The sequence below is a fragment of the Schistocerca americana genome, chromosome 1, assembly GCF_021461395.2.
Source record: "Schistocerca americana isolate TAMUIC-IGC-003095 chromosome 1, iqSchAmer2.1, whole genome shotgun sequence".
In the NCBI taxonomy this organism is placed as follows: domain Eukaryota; kingdom Metazoa; phylum Arthropoda; class Insecta; order Orthoptera; family Acrididae; genus Schistocerca; species Schistocerca americana.
The window spans coordinates 747532717-747552470 of record NC_060119.1 but is presented as its reverse complement, the minus strand read 5'-3'; the positions used below and the strand labels follow the sequence as shown (position 1 = coordinate 747552470).

At 41.1% G+C, this 19754-nt stretch overlaps 1 protein-coding gene across 3 annotated transcripts in view; it reads right to left on the bottom strand.

Moving 5' to 3' along the window:
• The window catches only part of LOC124611079 (cation-independent mannose-6-phosphate receptor), a 619359-nt gene that overhangs the window by 534024 nt on the left and 65581 nt on the right, over positions 1 to 19754 (bottom strand). The window lies entirely within an intron of this gene.

Here is a 19754-nt window from a genome sequence, read left to right as displayed (position 1 = left end):
ACAGATGGATCCTCTCGTAAAGACGTGTGCTAGAGAATAATGCCATATACAAAGATGGGTCACTGTTACTTCATCCCCCTGTGTGACAGAAGAAATCACACCACTGCCAAGCAGTCATGTTAACCAAACACAGCTTATTGCCCATCAGTTCGCTCTACCTATCAGCAGCCCACCAAATTCTGCCTCAGCACATCCCATAGTAAACAGCACATTGTACTGTAACATGTTTCTGACAAAATGCCTTGGCTGCTCTCTTTACCTGAATCTGAATGTACCTTGATACAAAGCTAACTGGCACAATCTTTTTCTGTTTCTGTGGTAGAAGAATGCTAATTATTTCAATATTTTCTCTGCAAAATATACTAATAAATTGTTTGGAGAGCACTAATTAAATTAAAGTGAATAAGAAAATTTTTCCTTTACTATGTTTCACTTCCTCCAGTGTTCCAGGACTGCATATAGCACTGCTCTTCACACCTAGTAATGTTTAGGCAGGTGAATCAGTAAGGCAAGGTCAGGGAGAACCAAAGAGCAGTCAAATGTGTCCACTCACACTAACCCATCTATACATATCGTAACATATTTGCAGTCCTTATCTAAAATTAAAATGAAGACTCAAAAACTACACAATCCAGTTTTATTAATACATCTAAAATTATTCTGAGGCTCTCAATGAACATGAAACATTATTATTTGCCACACATACTGCTAGAAGTTAGTTCTTTGCATCGATCTCACAGATGTCCTAGTTTGCAAGTTAAGATTAAAAATGTCCTTCCATTGGGAGGATGGGTGAACAGTGGTGACATACGCATGTGACTGGAATATTGTAAATTTTGTAAGTCTTTTGTACCATGACGAGTTGCTACTTTATGCAAAGTGGTGGCTCCCGGACTGGTAATGGGAATTGTCTTAAAAGGGCCTATGGTTGGCCTCCATGCCACATGATGGGCTCTACGGAGTTTCTTGTGATACAAAAGCTTTATAAACATAAAATTTCAACTATAATCAAACCCAACCATACAAAGGCTTTATAAATCTGGAGTAGGTGAGGTTCGACTGCTCCACATACTCACTCATTCCTCTTGCCTCTTATTTGAGTTTTGACAGCCATTATGCTTACTGGGATGTGAAAGAAAATCATAGAATTGTTTGGTTATCCGAAAGTACACAAAACTGCATGGATGTCTTTGTTATGGACTTTGTTATACACTGTTGTCCATTATAATTACAACACCAGGGCAGATAATAAATAATGACATTTTACTTATGGTGCATATAAAATATAGTAGGAATGATACACAACCAAATTTGTAGGTGATTTGGGGGTACAAAAGATGCAAAATTTAGTACACAGAGCTGCCATCTCTGGCGGCAATAACAGATATAACTTGGCTGCGCACTGAGTCAAACTGTAATTGGATTATGGATATGAATACAAGATTAGTGAAATATTGTATTGACATTGGTAACATGCTTTGTTCATTGTGTCAACGTGTGCAGCTTCTAACCCATAGCTGGTGCCACAAACCTCTCTGTTTCGAACATTTTTATGTTGTGGTTCACAAATGCAGTGTGAATGAATGAAAAGAGTTAGTGTGTTGTCAAAGTAGTAATGCTGCACAATTTAATAATTAACATCACTATTATAAATTATTTTCTTTGGATTTTAAGGTCGGCACTGTTAAAGTGAAGTACCCTTCAATATGATTAAATGGTAAATCAAAAATCAAACTTCATTTCATAACCATTCTTCAGTTACTTAGGTTCATTAATTATTATTTTGAGGCAGAATATCAATATGAGAATACTGTTAAAATAATACTGACTGAATACGCGTGGGAGGCTGATATATTATCACTCATATTATTTACTATTTTCCGTACAGAATAACTTGACTGTCCTTGACCAAGACTTCAAAACACATTGAGCAGAAGTGTCTACCTCCCTCTCCTCTCCCCTCGCTTTCAACTTTCCGTGAATAGGAGAGCTCTGGTTGTCACATGGCCGTACAGTACTTCACACTCGGGCATTACGCCGCTGCAGTCAGGTGGAGGGAGTGATAAATAGCCATTGCACGCAAAAAGTTTAACAGCTGTACTTTCAGAAAGTCATAACAGCATACTATCAGAATTACAGTCCCAATTTTTGTGCAGAATCAACTCCTGGGGCTGACATCTTGCAAGTTTGCTTTTTTCCCTCCTTAAAATATGAGGCTGAGTTGGTGATGTTCCCTTGACAGTGATATTTGTAGCCACAAGATACTATGTTTTTTGCATTTTGCAAAGTGTACAATTCTATTTTTATCAACATTTAAAGCAACATTCTAATCTTTGCACTACTTTGGAACCTTATCTCCATCTGACCGAATATTTTAATAATTTTTCTCCTGTATTTGCTACTCCATTTTTCATACAATTGCCTAAATAATGTGCATGTAGCACATGCATGAATATTTTAAAACAAGAACTAAAATGAGTTTCACTTGGATTTATTGTTCTGAGTCTTAGTTTTGATGTGCTGCTTCTTGTAGTACAGGAAACCTTCATGAAACTGTTGTTAATTAAAAAAATGTGGATAAATGAACTTCTTAATGCAACATGCAAGAGCAAGTTTCCGCTGAGCTAATTGGCAGCTCTGATCGCAATGACACCACCCATTAGAAAGACCAACATCCAAAATTCCCAGTAAAATATTTTGAATTATATGAAACAAATTAGCTGATGAGATAATTAACATTAAAATTTGTGACCAGTTACATTTTCCATTGTAGATTCTCTCTCTTTGGTTATTAGATTCTGACCTTTGCCATTACACTCTTATTGATCTGATTTTTAGGTACAAGATGACATACTCCACTTATTGATTACACAATTGAGATTTTTACGTAATTTGCCATAATTTTCAATACAGCACTTGTACTCGAAAATAGTGTATCCCCAACACAGACGTACAAAATGATTTTGTAAACTTACCTGATATGCTAACCCACAACATACTTCATAAACTAAATTACTCTTGATACTTACAGTCCTTTCTAAGTAACAAAATATAACCTGGTCATCTTTCAAATGATTATGTTGTTTCCAAAATAGAAATATGTTCTTATGTCAGTCTCTATATAGCACACCTCACCCCAAAACATCAATTCTAAGGTGAGCTATTGAAGGAGCATCATCTCAGCTGGTATTCTTAATAATGTTTGCCATCAGCTACACCTTTGTGAGATCTTGTGGCTAGTCCGGATTGTGTTAAAGTCAATTCTTCACTTCACAATTGATCTCTACATTGTTGACCTCTGTACTGAAAAGTTACAACTGACTATTACTATGTGGAATCCATACAATTACATAGTTCATACTTTCATGAAAATCTTTTGACTATGTACACACCAACACTCTATGTGATCGAAAGTATCTGGACACCCCCAAAAACATACATTTTTCATATTAGGTGCATTTTGCTGCCACCTACTGCCAGGTACTCCACATCAGCGACCTCAGTGGTCATTAGATATCATGATAGAGCAGAATGGAGCGCTCCGCGGAACTCACGGACTTCAAAAGTGATAAAAGTGATTAGGTGTCACTTGCGTCATAAGTCTGTAAGCGAATTTCCACATTCCTAAATATCCCTAGGTCCACTGCTTCCAATGTGATAGTGAAGTGGAAATGTGAACGGACACGTACAGCACAAAAGCGTACAGGCTGACCTCATCTGTTGCCTGACAGAGACTGCCACCAGTTGAAGAGGGTCGTAATGTGTAACAGGCAGACATCTATCCAGACCATCACACAGCAATTCCAAAGTGCATCAGGTTCCACTGCAAGTAATATGGCAGATAGGTGGGATGTGAGAAAACTTGGATTTCATGGTTGAGCAGTTGCTCATAAGCCACACTCACACAGGTAAATGCCAAACAACTCCTTGCTTCGTGTAAGGAGTGTAAACATTGGACTATTAAACAATGGAAAAATGTTGTATGGAGTGAAAAATCATGGTACACAATGTGGCGATCCGATGGCAGGGTGTGGGTATGGTTCTTGCCCGGTGAACGTCATCTGCAAGTGTGGGTACTGCCAACAGTAAAATTAGGAGGCGGTGGTGTTGTGGTGTGGTCGTGTTTTTCGTGGAGGGAGCTTGGGCCCCTTGTTGTTTGGCATGTGGCACTATCACAGCACAGGCCTATGTTGATGTTTTAATCATCTTCTTGCTTCCCACTGTTGAAGAGCAATTCGGGGATGGCGATCGAGCTCCTGTTCATAATGCACAGCCTGTGGCAGAGTGGTTACATGACAATAACATCCCTGTAATGGACTGGCCTGCACAGAGTCCTGACCTGAATCCTATAGAACACCTTTGGGATGTTTTGGAGCACCGACTTCATGCCAGGCCTCGCTGACTGACATCGATACCTCTCCTCAGTGCAGCATCCATGAAGAATGGCCTGCCATTCCCCAAGAAACTTTCCAGCACCTGATTGAATGTATGCCTACAACAGTGGAAGCTGTCATCAAGCCTCAGAGGGGGCCAACACCATATTCCATTCCGGCATTGCCAATGGAGGAAGCTACGAACTTTTAAGTCATTTTCAGCCAGGTGTCCAGATACTTTTGATCACATAGTGAATGCATAGATTATCTGATGTACTTTTATCAAGTAATGACTGTGTTGATTCCTTTTGAATCAATAGAGTTTGTTTACTTTGGACTGGTATCGTGTTATGCACTTAGTGTTTAATTATCTTGGTGACTATATCAAAACCTCGAGTACGTGCACTACTTACGTAAGCTGCAGCCAGTGCACTGTTTACATAATCTGTAGCCACTGTGTTCTGCTAAAGCTGTAACAAAAAGGACTGTGTTTTCAGGTAGTGATTACGTCGTTAATGTCACATCTGTGTATAGTGAAGTGGAGAGTCGGAAATACCTACTTGCATAAAAAGATGCGATGTGAACCTTTATCTGGTCATCATAATGTTTGTGTTGTTAATCAATGTGAAAAGAGTCACGTTCTCTGGAAACCTGTGTAGTGAACATCATTTGCTCAATTCATGGAAGTCGTGCGGGATTAGCCGAGCGGTCTAAGGTGCTGCAGTCACGGACTGTGCGGCTGGTCCTGGCGGAGGTTCGATTCCTCTCTCAGGCATGGGTATGTGTGTTTGTCCTTAGGATAATTCAGGTTAAGTAGTGTGTAAGCCTAGGGACAGATGACCTTAGCAGTTAAGTCCCATAAGATTTATTTATTTATTTATTTATTTATTTTAAATTCATGGAAACTAATTTGCAGATATTCTACAACACTTTGACAATGGACAATGCAACAAGGCACCGTTCCTTATGATGCCTACCATGTGATGACATCTCGTTGTTTTGTTACGATGAGACAAACTCACACATGTACGAGGAGCAAACTGGTAGACAGTGAAATTAAGATTAAAAGTGAATGGGAAGTATTAACTAGGAATGACAGTCGCAGTGAACAATAAGAAATATTTCAAATGATAAAAAATGTGCACAGATTGTGAATAGGACAGTTCAAATAATGTGGATGAAAAACAAAATTAAAGATAATACTGCACTGATAAATGAAGATCCAACATTCTAAACATGCTAAGTGCCACTTTTTTCAAAATTGATTTTATCTGCTCTAAAGAAGCTATATGCACGCAAGTATATTATACTAGAAGCGCTTCATCGTCTGATGAAAGTAAGAAGTTGTTAACAGTTACCAACAGATGGCGTACATGTTAGCTCCACAGCCTTCTTCATTCTAAACGTGCTCGATAGTCAGCAGTGAATTACATTACACCAGTTTTACATGAGTACTTAATAGTTGCAATATTGTTGTCATGTATTGTGGGCACATTTCTGCTATGGAGAAACAAAAGCATGCTAGTAATGTCTCAAAACATTGCTTACCTGTGAAAGTTCGACAGCACAATGCACGAGTTAAAGGGGCAGAATATACCACAAGTTCTGGGAATACAATTCCAGCAAAACATGTAAAAAATAGGGAGGTATCCAATTTATACTCTGTATGGTTCCATTCTTTTTGGAACTATGTTGGACTCAATGTGACAGGGGAACAGTGTAGAACATATGCATTTAAGTATTTAATGTAGTGAAACACATGGAATGGAAATGTACCTAGTTTAATAAGAAACTGTTTTTCAATATATCGAAATTAAAGTAGGTACTCTTTCCCATTTCAGTTGAACTGCAAATGTAGCCAATCATACAAGTCCCTGTCAAATGAATTAAGAACAAATTTATTTCATGACTTCTATATGCAAAATGAAACTAAGCAAGGCTAATTTCGATTGGATTTAATGAAAATACTACCACACTCCAGGCAGCGCAGTGATAAATATGCTGAACCGGAGGACAGACGTCATCAATGTAGTGTAGTGAACGTGGTTCCTGATGGAGAATGAGGTCATTCCAGACCCTGCTGTAAAACATTTATGGATGTATTTTGTGTTTCAAAGAGGAGGATTGCTACATTAATCAATAAACTGAAGATGGGTCAACTGTCATACCTTGATAACAAAGGTGTAGACTCATTAAAGTCTTCTAAAGAATACCTCGGCTCTGATCTTAATATTAGTTGCTTATACAAAGCATTTACAGTTAATGAAATACAGTAAAGAAAGATATTTCTTAAACACTTTCCAAACCTATCATTTGGAGGACAAAGTCAGATACTTTTAAGACATGTAACTCATTGCACCTTGGGGGAATGGACACTCAATAGAGAACAGAAAAGCTTAGAAAGCACTAGAACTGCACCATAGGAAGAATGATGCAATGTCTTCAACTATGTCTGTAAGAAACATGTGTACATTAACGACCAATCTATTTGTTCCAACACTTACAAACTTTGATATGTCCTACTGTGGCAGCTTTCGTGTTAACAACTTCTGCATTCATGCTCATGACAACAGTCCATGCAAGCCATGACCTGAAATACTGCAGCAAAGTATACGGAAGATATTGCGAATAAGGTTACATTTCAAACTGCACCATCTGCAGCTCGTTCGACAATTAAAACTGGAAGATTATGGCTGGTGGCTTCCATTCTGCATTACGATGCAGCAGCACTCAAGGAAGAATATATTGCATCCCAGCTGATGTTCACAGATGAAAAACCTTCCATTTATCTGGAAACGACAATCGCCACTTTGTGAGAGTGTGGGGCACTGAAAATTCTCACAAAATTGTGATGCATGAACAAGATTAGCCAAAAATTAACATCTTCTGTGCAATGACACAGATGAAGTCGTATGGATCGTTTTCCTTCTGTGAGAAGACTGGAACAACTATCTCTTGTTTGATATGCTGCACCTGTGGTTATTTCCACAGCTGACCGATTGCTGATAATGAAAATATCATATTACAACAGAACGGTGCCCCCTCATTCGAGCATTGATGTCCATCACTACCTAAATGGTGAACTTCTGCATGGCTGGATTGGTTGTAGTGGTGAAGATGATGTGCCTCTGATCCCTTGCCCGCCCAGGTCACCTGACCTAACACCTTGTGCCTTTTTCCTTTGATAGTACAGAAAAGCACTGAGCTTCAATACCCCCCACTAACAAGAACACTGGAACAGTTCACAAAATGCATCAATGCTTCTGTGATGACCACTGACAGGATGTCACTACAGAACGTATGGAACGAACTGTACTACCACCTAGACGTGTGTAGTGTGACCAGAGGGGAACTCATATTTCGTTTGTACAGTTCAAAATGCAAACATGGTGAGTTTAGAGTTCTATTTGTGGTGTCACCGCCAGACACCACACTTGCTAGGTGGTAGCCTTTAAATCGGCCGCGGTCCGTCAGTATACGTCGGACCCGCGTGTCGCCACTATCAGTGATTGCAGAACGAGTGCCGCCACACGGCAGGTCTAGAGAGACTTCCTAGCACTCGCCCCAGTTGTACAGCCGACTTTGCTAGCGATGGTTCACTGACAAAATACGCTCTCATTTGCCGAGACAATAGTTAGCATAGCCTTCAGCTACGTCATTTGCTACGACCTAGCAAGGCGCCTTTACCAGTTACTATTGAGATTATGAATAATGTACCCTCAAGAGCGATGTTCACCATTTATGGATTAAAGTTAAGTATTCCAGCAGCTACATACGTTTTTTGCTGAAGTCTAATTTCCTTGACCTGTTCCAGACCTCATGTCAGCCTGCGTGAGCTAAAACGCGTGCCTTTCGGCTTCCTCTAGTAGTACCGGGTTGGCTCTCTTACCAACCCACAACATTTGGCGACGAGGATGGGATTTTGGGATCAGTGCTGTGCTTGCGCACAAAGATGGTTCGCACGATCGCCCTATTGCCTTTGCGTCCAAATTGCTCTCGTCTGCGCAAAGAAATTATTCACAGATCGAGAAAGAAGCACTGGCTCTCGTATTTGGTGTTACAAAGTTTCATGATTTCTTGTATGGTCATCACTTTACCATCATCACAGACCACAAACCTTTGACATCGCTTTTTCATCCGACCAAGCCTGTACCTCCACATACAGCGCAGAAATTCATTCGCTGGTCTATTTTCCTCTCGCAGTACCACTACGATATCTTGTATTGGTCCACTGCTAAGCACAGAAACGCTGATGCATTGTACCGTTTGCCTGTTGCTGAGGATAGAGCATTCGATTCCTCCGAACTTGCTTACATGTTCATTGAATCGGAAACCGATGACGTGGTCAAATCGTTTCAGATTGATTTTCGTCGTGTAGCTACAGCCACAGCTGCCGACCCTGTCCTTGCTACCGTTCTGCGTTTTGCTGCTACGCAATGCCCCTTGTGAAAGTCACGGATCGGGGATCCGTTGGTTCGCCGATTTTTTGCTCACCAGGAGAGACTTTTTGTACGACGTGGTGTTTTGCTGTTGTGTTCTGATAATGATCAGTCCAGGGTCGTGGTCCCACGTTCGTTACAGTCCTCTGTCTTACGGCTTCTCCACCAAGGACGTTGGGGTATAGTGAGAACGAAACAACTTGCTCATCAGCACTGTACTTGGTTCAGAATCGATGCCGCGATCACGAATATGTGCTCTTCTTGCATGGTGTGTGCCGAACAACAATCAGCACCACCGCGGAAATTTTTTGCATGGCCAAAAGCCACTTCCCCTTGGCAACGCTTACACATCGATTTTGCTGGTCCATTCTGGAATGCTCGTTGGTTGGTTGTGGTAGATTCCTTCAGTAATTTTCCTTTTGTTGTCCGGATGTCTTCCACGACGTCATCTGCCACCATCCAAGCATTACCTGCTATCTCTTGTATTGAAGGTCTTCCACAGACTATTGTTTCTGACAATGGCCCACAATTCATGTCTGCAGAATTTCAGTCATTCTGCAAGGCCAATGGTATTCAACATCTGACGTATGTGCCATTTTCGCCACAGTCAAACGGTGCTGCTGAACGGTTGGTCAGGACTTTCAAGTCACAGATGTTGAAGTTGAAAGAGTCGCATTCTCGGGAGGATGCGTTATTGCTCTTTTTGTCCTTGTATCGCTCTCAGCCCCGAGATGGTCGCTCGCCGGCTGAGTTGCTCCACGGTCGCCCTCATCACACCTTGATGCCTTTGCTACATCCGCCGCATCAGGTTCCTGTGCAGCGGCAGACACCTGCTTTTACCCCAGGCGGCGACGTCTACTACCGCAACTACCGAGGTTCACGGTGTTGGCTCGAAGGGTGCATTCTTCGCTGCCTCGGCCGCACTATGTATATGGTTTTGGGGGCCTCTGGTGAGGTGCATCGGCATCTCAATCAGCTGCGCCTCTGTCGTCGCACGGGATCTGCCGCTCCCCGTCTGCTTTCAGCGACGGTGACGTCCGGTCAGCGCCCTGGGGACCCATCTACTGGCTCGCCTCAGCCCCAGGTGTTACCGACGCTGCCTTCCATTTTGCCCCATGGTGACGCGCCGCTGCCGCCTCTTCTCCCGCCAGCGACGCCCGCAGTGGACGCGTCGCTGGAACTGCCGGGCGCCTCCCTGGGTCACGCGCCGCTGATCGCTTCCCGTGACCAGTTGTCCTCCGCCATGGAACTCTTGCCCACTCCGGGCCATGTCGTCTTCGCCCGTCAGGTGCCCCAGCCCGATGAAGGTCGACCCTTCGGCCCCTCCTGCCTCTCTACGGGCGCATACACCGCATGTTGGCGTGCACCTTGGAGCAGGTTTTCAGGCATTTCCTAGCTCCCCTCGGTCCAAATGGCAGGGTGGAGGGGAGGGGGGGGGGGGGGGGGGGGTGGCACAGCCTCGCCTGTTGTTAGGCTCCCCACCTCGTCGCATACGTCAAAACATGGGGTCCTCCCCACGGCGAGAGGAAGCCTTATGCCACAACCGGCCGCCGATTTACGGGGGAGGAATGTGGTGTCACTGCCAGACACCACACTTGGTAGGTGGTAGCCTTTAAATCGGCAGCGGTCCGTTAGTATACGTCGGACCCGCGTATCGCCATTATCAGTGATTGCAGACCGAGCGCCGCCACACGGCAGGTCTAGAGAGACTTCCTAGCACTCGCCCCAGTTGTACAACCGACTTTGCTAGCGATGGTTCACTGACAAAATACGCTCTCATTTGCCGAGACGATAGTTAGCATAGCCTTCAGCAACGTCATTTGCTACGACCTAGAAAGGCACCTTTACCAGTTACTATTGAGATTATGAATAATGTACCCTCAAGAGCGATGTTCACCATTTATGGATTAAAGTTAAGTATTCCAGCAGCTACGTACGTTTTTTGCTAAAGTCTAATTTCCTTGACCTGTTCCAGACCTCACGCCAGCCTGTGTGAGCTAAAACACGTGCCTTTTGGCTTCCTCTAGTAGTACCGGGTTGGCTCTCTTGCCACCCACAACACTATTCATACCTAAGTAATGTTTGTACAGGTGACACTTTGTAAAATATAGAGCTTTGAAGGCAAACGAATCATTTATAGTAGCTCTATGTATATGTAATTTATGGCACTTTAGAGAAAAGTTAAGAGAAATCTTAATATTTTGAACACACCATTAATTATATACTGCTGCATGCTTCATTTTCCATGATATTAAAGTGTTAATTAGGTCTTTGATACTAATGGTTATGAGTAATAAAGCACTATAGAAGGATGTACTGATCATCTGGTTACAATAAATGAAGACAATGAGTGGTGCTCTAACAAAAATAAACAAAAGTAGTCATGACCTCAGATAGATTGAACGAATTTTGAGAATTCCAGTAATTTTGATCTATATTTCAAAAGAATTATAGGTTTAAAAACAGCTTCCATCCCCTTTAAATGAATTTATGAAAGGTTTTGGGAAAAAAATGTTGTATGTGACTGGAAATTATACTTAATAAAAATAAGAAATGAGAAACTTTATTTAAGGTTTAGTATTAAGATGTACTGTTTTACAAAGACAGGATGCGTTATGTATTTTTCATATATCTGAGCGCTGAAATTTATTTATTTATTTATTTATTTACACGTCAAGTTCCATAGGACCAAATTGAGTAGCAAATCTTCAAGGTCATAGAATGTGTCAGTACACGAAATTACAACATATAAGTTATAACAGATAAAAATAAAATGTTTATGAACCCGAAAAATGTCAATCCATAAGTTTATGTAACAATACAACAAGAATCAGCTTAATTTTTCAAGGAACTCCTCGACAGAATAGAAGGAGTGACACATGGGGAAACTCCTCAGTTTAGATTTGAATGCACGCGGATTACTGCTAAGATTTTTGAATTCAAGTGGTAGCTTATTGAAAATGGATGCAGCAGTATACTGCACACCTTCCTGAACAAGAGCTAATATATATCGTTTCTGAGCCAAAAATATTCTTTCAGAACGGGTTGAGTTACCGAAAACTATAATACCACATGACATAAGCAAATGAAATGAGCAAAGTAGAGTAATTTTCGTGTCAAACACTAACTTGAGATGCCGTTCAAATAGTAAAAATGGCAGCATTAGGTCTTTGAACAAGATCCTAAACGTGGGATTTCCACAACAGTTTACTATCTATCTGAAGACCTAGAGATTTGAACTATTCACTTTCACTAATCATATGCCCATTCTATGAAATTAAAATGTCTGGTTTTGTTGAATTGTGTGTTAGAAACAGTAAAAATTGAGTCATACTGTGATTTAGCTTTAGTTTATTTCCTACAAGCCACGAACTTGGGTCATGAACTGCACTATTTGAAACTGAGTCAATGTTGCACCCAAGTTCCTTTACTGCCAAGGTAGTGTCATCAGCAAACAGAAATATTTTAGTTACCTGTAGGACTAGAGGGCATGTCATTTGCATAAATATAGAATAGGAGTGGCCCCAACACTGATCCCTGGGGCATCCATCACTTGACCATACCCCACTAAGACCCCACATCACAGCCATTCTCAATATTGTGAATAATGACCTTTTGCAGTCCGTTGCTAAAGTAAGAGGTGAACCAATTGTGAGCTAATCCCTGTATTCCATAATGGTCCAACTACTGGAGCAATATTTTGTGATCAACACAATCAGAGGCCTTAGTTAAATCAAAAAATATGCCTAGCATTTGAAACCTTTTGTTTAACCCATCCAGTACCTCACAGAGAAAAGAGTATATAGCATGTTCAGTTGTTAAACAACTTCTAAAGCCGAACTGTACAATTGACAGAAAATTGTGTGTTATAAAATGATCAATTATCCTTACATACACAGCCTTTTCAGTAACTTTAGCAAAAACTGATGGTATAGAAATAGGTCTAAAATTGTCTACATTATCCCTTTCTCCCCTTTTATAAAGTGGCTTTACTACCGAGTAGTTTAATCATTCAGGAAACTGGCCATTCCTAAAGGAAAAATTACAAATATGGCTGAATACAGGACTTACATGTGCAGTACAGTACTTTATTATTCTACTAGGCACTCCATCATATCCATGAGAGTCCTTAGTCTTGAGTGATTTAATTATTGACTCAATCTCCCCCTTGTCTGTATCACAGAGAAGTATTTCAGACATCAGTCTCGAAAAGGCATTTGCCAAGAGAGTTGTATGATTCCCTGTAGAAACTAAATTTTTACTCAATTCACCAGCAATGCTCAGAAAACGATTTTTAAATACTGTACATATATCTGATTTATCAGTAACAGAAATATTTTTACTAAAAACTGACTTTATAACATCGACCTTGTGCTGCTGACCAGACATTTCCTTCATAACTGTCCATATGGATTTAATTTTATTCTGTAAATTAGCTATTCTATTTGTATACCACATACTCTTTGCCTTCCTAATAACATTTTTAAGCACCTTACAGTGCTGTTTGTAATGGGCTACTGTGGCTTGATTGTGACTACTTCTAACATTTTTATATAATTTCCACTTCGTTCTACATGATATCCTTATCCCACTAGTCAGCCACCCAGGCTGCCTATTACTGTTAGTACCCCATTTAGAATGTTCTAATGTAAAGCAACTCCCAAAAAGCATGAGAAATGTGTTAAGGAAAGCATTATATTTATCATCTATGTTATCGGCACTATAAACATGCTGCCACTCTTGTTCCTTGACAAGGTTAAAAAACTCTCTATTGTTGTTGAATTAACTTTTCCTATGTAGTTGTAATTATATATGGCATTTGTTTGAGTACAAAAGCCTTTTAATGTTAAAATTTGTGCATCGTGGTCTGAAAGGTCCATCTAGCAATGAAGAATGCTTAAAAATATTGTCTATTGCTGTACTACTGTTCCCCTGCACCCTAGTTGGAAAAAAAACACAGTATGCATCAGATAATATGAATTTAGGAGATCTACCAACTTCCTTTTTCTTGCACCTTCATATACAAAATTAATACTGAAGTCACCACACATAACTAATTTTTAGTATTTCCTATAAAGTGAATCAAGAATCCTATCTAGCTTGTGCAAAATGCTCTGAAGTTGGAGTTAGGGGACCTATAAACAACAACAATTAGAAGTTTGGTTTCACTAAATACAACTGCCCCTGCACAACATTCAAATATCTGTTCAGTGCAGTGCCGTGATACATCTGTGGACTCAAATGGAATACTGTTTTTTTTACATACATGGCCACTACCCACCCTGCAACAAACTCCTTGAAAAACAGCTAGATAATCTGTATCCTGGTAAAGGAAGCCTCTGAATTGTCAAATTATTTAAGCGGTGCTCTGCCATACCACTAATTTCAGAGTCAACATCTATAAGCAATTCACTAACTTTATATCTAACACCTCTTATATTTTGATGAAATATGCTAATTCCTTCTCTACGTGGAAACATGATGTCCTCTAAAGGCGAGCCCTTAATTCCTTTAAGCAGGTATACCTATCAGCTGATTTCAACCTAAAAAAAGGTCCAGCTCTAACACCAGCTACTACAGGAATTTTTCCATGAGTGATCCCACCACCACCCAGTACACTGTCACCTATAGGCTTTGCCAGCCTCCCCTTCCCATACCATATTGAGGTGCAGGCCATGTCTAGTGAAACCCGATATACTGACAGACCCAACTGGCACCATTGAAATGTGACCCTCTCCAGACCCATGTTAATGTGCCTAACAGCCACATTAAGATGAGGCTGTCCATCACGCTGAAACAGTTGTACGAAATGCACACTAGTGCCACCAGTTTGAGTAGCTACCTTTACCGGGTCACTACCTACACCATATTCCCCGTCCCTATCAAGACTGTCCTCTGCTCCACCCACTATCACTACCTGCTCCTCCTTTGTAAAATTCCTACGTAACTTCCCGAAGCTGTCAGTCACCTGAGCCAACACTGTACTAGGCTTCACAATGCTAGTGATCTGGTACTCACTCCCCAACAGTTCCAACAACTGCTGGCCCACACTTCTACAGTGTGAAATACCTAGCAGCAAAACTTTCTTCTTTCTGTTAGACTTTGCAACTGACCTAGGCCTCCTAACTGCTGAGGACTGCTGCATGTTCTCTACATCCACAGCTACAAGAGGCTCCTCTCCACTCGACTCTGACAGTTGGTCAAATCTATTGCATGTGAAAAACCACTGACCTTGAGAAAAGTGTCTGGAAAATGGATCCACAGCTTAGACCTTCTAAAGGAGTAGGCACAACTCGCAACAAAGTGTGAGGTGTTTTACGTAAAACATAAAATACAAAATTTCCACAAACAATGTAAAGACACTGTTAAAAAAATGTATTTGCTGTAGAAATTTTCAGTATGTGCAAACATGTATTTGTCTAATAAGTCATACAACACATGTTCATTTCTTATGTAATGAAGATGACTGGTGTTAAGTCCCGTTAGCACATGTATTTGTGAAATTCTAAATGTCAGATTACTTAAATTAGCACTGTAAATATGGCCCTCACGCTAGACATCAAATATCGTCATGGAATTTCTATAATATTACGTCAGCACAACTGACTTTTTCAGATGTGCAAACGCATTGCTGAAGCTGTGACTGAAGCCTCCTATGTATGCCAGCTGAGAAGGAAATATACAGGCATGAATGCACCAAATTCAGTGACCAATAGTGCAGGCATGCTTATAGGTAGTGGGAGGGACAGCTACATCACCTGTTGGATGATGAACCAACAGCTTCAACGCATGCACAGATGCTGTCAATCACACTATGTAGAGCCCTCAGCCACCAGAGGACCCCCTTCGCGGGAGCCACCTGCCGATATGAACTCCACAGACTGGAGTGCTTTCTCCTCAAAATCTTCCATAAAATGACTCTGGCCACAATGGCTGGAGAAAAACTACTCATTGTGACACCGTCAGTCTGCTCAAAGTATTGGTCATTGAATAAAAAGTAAACCAAAGTGAGCATACGCTTGAACAAATCGTCAAATTCCTCTTTCAGCTTCTCATCAATGAGCAACAGTAATTCCTGCTATGGCACTCGAGTTAAAAGTGATTTATCAATATCTGTCTGTATAACTCAATTGGAGGGGCAGGAGGAGGGGGTATAATGAAACAAGAGTAAGCTGGAACCACCCATTTGCTCTTATTACACCTTACTAAATTTAATTTTTTCTCGATATTCATTATTCCATTTTTGATACTATCACCCATATAATACACTTTTAGCATATGCATGAATATTTTAAAACATTAACCTAAATGAGTTTCACTCGGATTTATTGTTCCAACTGTTATTTTTGCTGTAGTTACTGTTATAGTACAAGTAACTATAATGAAAACCTTATTAAGTTTTTAAAAATGTGGGTAATCAAACTTCTTAATGCAACACACAAGAGTAAATTTCTAGAGAGCTAATTAGCAGCTCTCATCACAATGACTCCACCCTCACTTCCCAATAAAGTATTTTGAATTACCTGGAACTATGTAACTTACAAAATGATTAACAGTAAAGTCTGTAACCAGTTACATCTTCCATTGCAGATTTTTGTCTGTGCTTATTAGTTTCGAATCTCTGACATTATACTCTTGTTGATCGTTCCAATCTTTGCCATTATACTCTTATTGGCATAACTTAAGTGCCAGATGACATAGTTCGCTAACTGATTAAGCCGTTTATTAATACTTATGGTCCATTCTCAATAGTAAAATATGACTTAGCCATCTTTCAAATCATTATATACTTTCCAACTTCACAATATGTTCATACACCAGTTTTTATGTAAGGAACCTCACCACCAAAACAGTCAGTACCCAGTGTACGTGAGGTCTTACAGCTATTTTGGATTGTGTTAAAATCAATTCTTGAGTTCCGTACAGAAAAGTTGTGACTCACTGTTCCTGTGTGGACATCCCACAGCCGTACAATTACTCGGTGTTTGCTAAGTTCATATTTAACATTTCTATGAAAATTATCATAAAGATCCATACCCACCATAGTAGTGCAAGTTTACATGCCAACTAGCTCCACATATGAAGAAGAGTTTGAAATTTATGATGAAATAAAAGAAATTATTCTGATAGTTAAGAGAGATGGTAATTTAATTGTGATGGGGGACTGCAATGTGACAATAAGAAAAGGAAGAGAAGGAAAACAGCAAGTGATTATGGACCAGGGGAACGGAGTGAAATAGGGAGCCATCTGGTAGAATTTTGCACAGAGCATACTCTAATCATTGCTAAAACTTGGTTTAAGAATCGTGAAAGAAGGCTGCTTACTTGGAAGACATCTAGAGACACCGGAAGGTTTCAGATTGATTATATAATAGTAAGACAGATATCAGAAACAGATTTTTAATGTGGCAAATATGGACTCTGACCGCAATTTACTGGTTATGAACTGTAGGTTAATGCTGGAGGGACTGCAAAAGCTATGAAATAAGAACAATAGGACCTGCATAAGTTGAAAGAATGAGAGGTTACTGAGAGATTCAGTGGGAGCATTAAGCTACACGTGACTAGAGCAGGGGAAAGGCATACAGTACATGACAAATAGGTAGCTTTGAGAGATTAAGTAGTGAAGGCAGCAGACAATCAAGCAGATAAAAAGACAAGGCCTAGTAGACATCTTTGGGTAACACAGGCATTATTGAATTCAATTAATGAAAGGAGAAAATATGAAAGTACAGTAGATGAAGCAAGCCAATGGGAATACAAATGTCTGAAAAATTAGATTGACAGGAAGTGCGATTCAGAAGTATGTAAGTTCCGGTAGCTTTTCACAGATGAAGAGGACTGCGCAGGACTGAATAGCAGGGAGAGCTACGTTAAACCAATTTTTGGCCTGAAGACATCAACATCAAGCGTATCCTACCTGACAGTTCAGTACATTTACATAACTTTTCAATAAACAACCACAAAATAATATGGTACAACCATTATTTTTCCAAGTAAATCTGTGGCACACGACATATTATGTCACTAGGATGAAAAGAGAACAGTCACAGGTGTCAACATACTACCTTCTGAAGTCCTACATAGCAATCACCACCTTTTTGTAGTGACAGAAGGATTAAAGAGGAAAAGGAGGCAGAAAGACAGGGAAGAAGGATATGAACATGGAAGTTGAAAGAACAGAATGCAAAGTAGAATTTCAGAGAACAGTAAAGAGCAACATACCAAGTTATGAAATGCAGTCATCAGAGGAGGAATGGGAAAACAACAATGGTGGAAGCAGCAGAAAAAGTGGGCAGAAGAAAAGGTGATACAAAAATGTGGAAAGAAACACCGTGGTAGAAGAGTGGACAAAAATTATGCAAGTGGATAGTGAAGGTTGGTTGGTTGGGGTTTAAGGGACCAAACAGCAAGGTCATCAGTCCCTTGTTTCAAATGTAGTCCATTCCGATAGTGATATCTCAGAAAAGTCAGAACAATTAAAAGGAAAAGGCTAAAAAATGTAAAAGGGCAGTCATGTTGTCACTGGTAAAAACAAAATGAGGTAAGTCAGCAAGAGAGCAAACCCAACACTATGCTGAAGCAGCAGAGGCAAGACCACCTGCGGCTTACAAGCTGCAACCGCTAGAATGTAGAAGTACGTATGGGAAAAGGAGACTAACCAATCCTTTAAAAAAAAAAAAAACCAGAGTAAAAGGGGAAGAAAAGAGGATCTCGGTCAGAGAGGGGAGTCGGGAAACTCCAAACACGGCTTACAGTGGGAGATACCCCAACACTCACCGCCCTGCCCCAACACCAGAGATTAAAAATCTTAAAACTGAGAATAAAAACCACTTTCCCGGAAGAAACCAAGAACCAGGGAGACCATCCGGGAATCGTCAGCCAACATCAAAAGTAAAGTGCGAGGGAGGCTGTACTTAGCACGCAGAGCCAAAAGAAGGGGGCATTCAATCAAAATGTGGGCTACTGACTGGAAGGCTCCACAACCACAAAGCGGGGTTGGCTCATCACGCAAAAGAAAACCATGGATCAGCCTGGTGTGGCCAATGCGGAGACGACACAGTGTGGTCGAGCTCTTTTTGGAGAAGCAAAAGGAAGAACACCACGGGCCTGGTGTCACCTTAATCGCACAAAGTTAATTAGACAGGGAAGTAGCCTCCCAAGAATTGGCCCATGATTGTGCGAAGTGGAATTTGATGTGAAGCCGTAAATCCGCTGCAGGAGAGGTTACAGAAAACAGGGGGAGGGGGGGGGGGGGGGTGAGTGACTGCTCCCCCAGCCAAACGATCAGCGAGCTCATTACCCAGGATACCCACATGGCCAGGGACCCAAAGGCAGTCAACAGAACAAGCAGCACGGTGAATATCAGTGAGATGGTCATGGATGGCAGAGACCAAGGACCAAGGGATGGCGCGAAAAACACCGGTCAACAGCCAGAAGGCCACTCATTGAGTCCATCCATAACAAAACGCGGTTGTGTTGGGACTGTTTAATAAAGGTAAGGGCCTGGGAAATTGCCATAAATTCCGCAGTAAACACCCCACATGTAGGAGGCAGCAGCTGATTTTCCGTTTCCACGGAGGACGTGAAGGCATACCCCACATGATCAGCAGATTTAGAGCCATCAGTGTAAAAAAGAACAGCATCCCGAAACTCCCATAAAATTCAGTGGAAAAAGGAACGGAACACCATCGGGGGGATGGAATCTTTCGGACCTCGGCGAAGATCCATCCGAATTCGAGGAACTAACCAATGGGGGGGTGGAGGGGAGGGAGCAAGGAAGACAGGGCAAAGAAGGAAGCTGAAAATCACGGCAAAGGGACGCAAGGCGGAGCCCAACCGGTAAACCCGCCCGAAGGCGGGAATCGGATGGGCGACATCCTAGGTCTTGGAACAGGATAGAATAGAAAGGATTAGTGGGAGAGGAACAGACAGCGAGTGC